General features: G+C 37.2%; 1 pseudogene; it reads right to left on the bottom strand.

Moving 5' to 3' along the window:
• Window positions 1-4011: 4011 nt before the first annotated feature.
• On the bottom strand, window positions 4012-5368 carry LOC128591432 (zinc finger protein 277-like; annotated as a pseudogene).
• Window positions 5369-6187: the final 819 nt, after the last annotated feature.

The raw sequence follows: 6187 nt of genomic DNA, 5'->3' as shown, positions 1-6187 counted from the left end.
TTTAAAGATCTTGAAAAAACTATACTTCGTTTTATATGGAATCAGAAAAAACCTCGAATAGCCAAGACATTACTCAGAAATAAAAACAAAGCAGGAGGAATCACACAACCAGACCTCAGACTATACTATAAATAGATAGTGATCAAAACAGCATGGTACCGGCACAAAAACAGAGAAGTAGATGTCTGGAACAGAATAGAGAACCAAGAGATGAATTTAGCTACTTACCATTATTTGATCATTGACAAGCCAATTAAAAACATTCAGTGGGGAAATGATTTCCTATTTAACAAACGGTGCTGGGTGAACTGGCTGGTGACCTGTAGAAGACTGAAACTGGACCCACACCTTTCACCATTAACTAAGATAGACTGTCACTGGATTAAAGATTTAAACTTAAGACATGAAACTATAAAAATACTAGAAGAGAGGGCTGGGAAAACCCTTGAAGAAATTGGTCTGGGCAAATATTTTATGAGGTGGACCCCCTGGGCAATTGAAGCAACTTCAAAAATACACTACTGGGACCTGATCAAACTAAAAAGCTTTTGCACAGCCAAGAACATAGTAAGTAAAGCAAGCAAACAGCCCTCAAAATGAGAGTAGATATTGGCAGGTTATGTCTCTGACAAAGGTTTAATAACCAAAATCCACAGAGAACTCAAATGTATAAGCAAGAAAAGAACAAGTGATCCCATCACAGGCTGGGCAAGGGACTTGAAGAGAAACTGCTCTGAAGAAGACAAGTGCATAGCCTACAGACATATGAAAAAATGCTCATCATCTTTAATCATCAAAGAAATGCAAATCAAAACTACTTTGAGATATCCTCTAACTCCAGTAAGGTTAGCCCATATCACAATATTCCAAGCCCAGAGATGTTGGTGTGGATGTGGAGAAAAAGGAACACTTCTACACTGCTGGTGGGAATGCAAATTAACACATTCCTTTTGGAGAGGTGTTTGGAGAACACTTAGAGATCTAAAAGTATATCTGCCATTCAATCCTATAATTCCTCTACTAGGTATATACCCAGAGTTCCAAAAATCTCGTTATAACAAAGATATTTGTATCAGAATGTTTATTGCAGCCCAATTCATAATTGCTACGTCATGGAAAAAGCCCAAGTGCCCATTGATCCACGAATGGATTAATAAACTGTGGTATATGTACACCATGGAATATTATGCAGCCTTAAAGAAAGATGGAGACTTTACCTCTTTCATGTTTACATGGATGGAGCTGAAACATATTCTTCTTAGTAAAGTATCTCAAGAATGGAAGAAAAAGTATCCAATGTACTCAGCCCTACTATGAAACTAATTTATCGTTTTCACATGAAATCTATAACCCAGTTATAACCTAAGAATAGGGGGAAGGGAGAGAGGGAGGGGAGGGAGGATGGGCAGAGGGAGGGTGATTGGTGGGATTACACCTGCGATGCAGGTATATGGGTATATACCCATATACCAAGGGTTTCCCAAGGGTATATGTGAAACTTAGTAAATGTAGACTATAAATGTCTTAACACAATAAATAAGAAAATGCCAGGAAGGCTATGTTAACCTGTGTGATGAAAATGTGTCAAACGGTCTATAAAACCAGTGTATGGTGCACCATGATCGCATTAATGTACACAGGCATGATTTAATAAAAAATTAAAAATTAAAGAAGAAAGAAGAGAAAAGAGACTTATAAGACATATTGCAATTATTTATATTTATTTGGATTTAAAAAAAAAACAAACCTGAGAATTTAAAGTTTTGATGAACCAATTGGAAAATTTGATAGAAATAACAAATTACTACCATTTTAAGGGTATAATTATGAAATTGTGCTTAGATTTACAAGAGTCATTTTTTTCAGAGCTATGGACAGAAATGTTTACAGGGGAAAAAAAGTTACATGAAATTTGCTTCAAAATAATACAATCTACCATTAGCTGCCTAATTAACTATAAACATCTCAGACTCCTTCTTGCTTTTTGTATACGATCCTGCTTTTGTATCTACTGATTCTGGAGGCAGTGAAGAAAGGAACCTAAGTCCTTTTATAACTCTGGACCCACAGCTTCCCTCATGGGTTCATTTGTGGCTGATAATTCCCCTCCCTCCTTTTTGTTTTTATTTTAAACAGAGTCTCAAGCTGGGTAGAGTGTGGTGGTATCATAGCTCACAGCAATCTCCAACTCATGGGCTCAAGTGATCCTTTTGCCTCAGTTTTTCTATTTTTAGTAGAGACAGGGTCTCACTTTTTGCTCAGGCTGGTCTCGAACTCGTGAGCTCAAGCAATCCACTCTCGCCTTGGCCTCCCAGACTGCTATGATTACAGGCATGAGCCACCACACCCTGCCCCCTCTAGATTTTTGTTAAATTAAATTAATGTAATTCAGTGATATAATCTAGACACAACTGCCTTTTCTGACCAATATGCCAGGCTCCTGATAACATAACTAACCTATGTTTCCAAAACAGAGCAACCAAGAGTCTGTGAAGGGGAAGTTGCAGGTATCCTGCAGAGCAATCCATGAGAGTCAGTGGAGCAAAACACAACGGTGACGGAAACTTTTATTTTGTGTAACACTAGTTTGGCCTCATTTTTGAGTTGCTATTACTAACTTTTGGTGGTCCTAAGTTGATTTAGTTGCCCATCCTTAAAGACCATAGTGAATTAATACCACAGGAAGAAAACAGTGAACATCAAAGAAGTATTAAACATGTTTTCAATTTTTAAACAAAAAAGGAGGTGATCACCCTTCTAAAACAAAATTAAAATCTTTTTGTTTAATAACCATTATAGAGGAAGTCATTTGGGAGATCCATGTCAGGCTCCAATTGAGGGCAATGTAGCCATTTTTTTTTTCTTTTTACTTTGAGTTGTGGGGTATTATGAACTTCCCCATGACAAAAGACCAGACATCCATAGACTGTGTTTGTGTTTCTGAGTGCTTTATGTATCAGGTATTTTATTCAGACTAATATTAAAATGTAACAATAGGAGAATGCTTGTTATTACTGGCTTCTGTGATTCGTACCCTGGAGAAATCAAGAGTGATTGTTCACCTCGAAGGATTTCCTTTTATAAATGACCCGAGAGAAAATAATCCCTAATTTTGATTACCGCAGTTGCTAATGTGAACATAGAAAACCTTCTACCTCCAGCGAACAACAGAAAGATAAAAAAATAGATTGATATTTAGCATGAATGCTAAGAGTTCCCAGGTTGAATTTGAATTAATTTGAAGACTGATTATAACAGCAGCAAACAAGTCCCTTATGTTGAATGTTCACAAAATTCAGTTGCTCAAAATTGTATGTGTATATACTGGTAGATGTATTTCTTACTGTCCGAACTGGACACTACTGATAATGATATGGGACGCTGTGCACAACTATGTTATGAATTAGGCAGACCCTGACGTACAATCACCTTTATAAACGAAATTTTCCTAAATGAATCTACCAAATATTGAGATAAAAATATTGTACCAAATTTTAGCTATCTTAGTGCATTTTTCTGAAAATACAAAGCACTACACGTCAATATTTCATTCTATTTTATTTGTCTGAAGAGTATTTTTATACTGAGTGTTATATTTTCAGCAACAACAAAATTAGATTTTTTGATATATCTTACCTAATGAAATGGTATTCATAAAAGTGACCATCAGAGGTGGTAATAGAGTGGTTAGATGGGCTAAAAAATAAAGTTACCTGCCAAAAATAATGTTAGTCCTGAAATTGATCTTTCCCTTCTTTAATTGTTTTCACATCTACTGCCAGGGCTGTACAATTTAACAATAAAGTTATGAAGTCTATCTTACTCATATTTTTTTTTTCAAAGAGTCTTCGTTTTATTTTCTGTTTTAGTTTTTGAAAACAACGTTCATTTTTGAAAAGTTTATTTCACCAAGGACTAATCCTTTGTTGACCTTTTAATTTGATAAACGATTCTTTCATGTCTGTCGCATAAGAGAAAAACACGAAAACTACATTGCTTCTATAGTAGTTTCTACTTTTTAAAGCACTCTCGTACTAGCAACTGGTTCAAAATACTGCTTTGTTTCAGAGCATGAAGTTTAGATGTATCTTCACTGATGATGGGAACGTTTTCATTTTGTTCCTGAGATGTCAGGTCACTTTCACTGCCAGATAGGGTACACAGGCGAGTGTTGGTTTCATAGGTTGGAAAATAAGACTCAAGTTGATCTCATGTCTTTCTCTCAGGAAGCAGTGAAGTATGTTTAGTTTCTTGCATGTGAGTCCTTAAGTTTGCTTTGGATTTGAACTTCATGTGGCAGCCATAACATCTACACTGGTGAACTTGCCTTGAATGAAATTGACCAGTTTCACTTGCTGATAGAAATTTAATCCAAGTTCTGATTTTATTTTGAGAAGATCAAATTCGTGTGCATCCTCCATGTGGACATACAATTTTTTGATTGCTTCTGCATGCTTTTCACAAAATAAGCAGACAGCAGAGGCAGAGTGTTCTTCCCAATCAGACCAGTCTTCTTCCTGATGGTCTAGCAACTCCCGATCATCTTCCAGTTGAACTTCTTCCCATCATTTTCCAAGTTCCAAGTAATTGATGACATAAAATCGGTCATATTCTCTGTTCTTAGGATTGATCCTATGATGCTGTTTTTTCCTCATGTGATCTTTAAGTGTATTTTTGTCCCTAAGGGTTTTCTCACAGTACAAACACTGCAAAGTGTCAAGCTTTTTCTGTAACACACACAGAAATTCATTGCAATTTACAATGTTGTCTGGCAATCCAATGTTGAAAGCTTGTTCTCTGGTCATGTGGTTCAAAAGAACAGATCTGTTTCCAAGGAATTCTCCATTGCAAAACATACAAATGCCATGAAAATTGGTATCATTTTGTTCTTGCTGCTTCTGTTCTAGAATTTCTTTCCGTTTCTGTTTCTGAGGCTCCTCTCTAAGAATTCTATCTTCTGGTAAAACATCACATAACAAAAAATAATTTTCTTGTTCTTCAAATGGAGCTGTGGAATTGATTCTTATCACACTACAGAAATCTGTGATGGGTTGTTCAGTGAACCTTTTCTTCCGATATAAAATGTACCTTTGGAAATCAGCAACCAACCTGACATCAGCTATGACAAACTTAGGCTCAATAACCATGTGCTTTAGAAGTTTGTCTTGTTCAGCCACAGGAAAATGTTCTTCACAGAAAATACAAGGCACAGATGGAGAACCTTCTAAAGTGGACCTTCTGGCAGGGGAAGTGACTCTCGGATACAGTCCTTACTGTCCTCATAACCTACACCCTGGACTTCGCTGCAGCCTCTACTATCATCTTCCTCCAGTCGGGCAGCAGCCCTCTGGGTCTTGGGAGCAGACATTACTCGCCTGAGAAGAAAAGGGAGCTTACTCATTTTATGGATGGGCAAATTACTTACTTTTTCAGAACCATAGACTATAGCCTCGATTGGAAGCGGCATCTCTGATGTTTCCTCTCCACTGTGGGAAGGTCCCTTCTTCATAGCATTCTGTCACTGAATGCCAGAGTCTTTTGCTCACTGTTCTCTACTTCTACTCTCCACAGAGGGGGCCCTTCTGTACCTTACCCATGCCTCACTGATAATCAGAGTTCAGCACCTCTAAAAATCCCTGTCTGCAGATTCCACAGGGCAGGCAAATGAGAAGTTTGACATTGAATCCTTCCAGTACACAAACTGAAATCCCTCTATTAGACATGTCTTGTAGTATTTTTATTTTATTTTATTTTATTTTTTATTAAATCATAGCTGTGTACATTGATATGATCATGGGACATCATTCACTAGCTTTACAGATCGTTTACCAAGTTTCACATATACCCTTGTAAGATGCAACCCTGGTGTAATCCCACCAATCTCCTTCCCTCTACCCACCTCCCTCCTCCCTCCCCTCCCTTTCCCCCTTCCCCCTATTCTTAGGTTGTAACTGGGTTATAGCTTTCATGTGAAAAACCCTAAATTAGTTTCAAGTTTCAATAGTAGGGCTGAGTACATTGGGTACTTTTCCTTCCATTCTTGAGATACTTTACTAAGAAGAATATGTTCCAGCTCCATCCATGTAAACATGAAAGAGGTAAAGTCTCCATCTTTCTTTAAGGCTGCATAATATTCCATGGTGTACATGTACCAAAATTTATTAATCCATTCGTGGATCTATGGGCA

This window comes from Nycticebus coucang, chromosome 8 (genome assembly GCF_027406575.1).
Source record: "Nycticebus coucang isolate mNycCou1 chromosome 8, mNycCou1.pri, whole genome shotgun sequence".
Lineage (NCBI taxonomy): Eukaryota > Metazoa > Chordata > Mammalia > Primates > Lorisidae > Nycticebus > Nycticebus coucang.
This window is presented reverse-complemented; position numbering and strand designations above follow the sequence as displayed.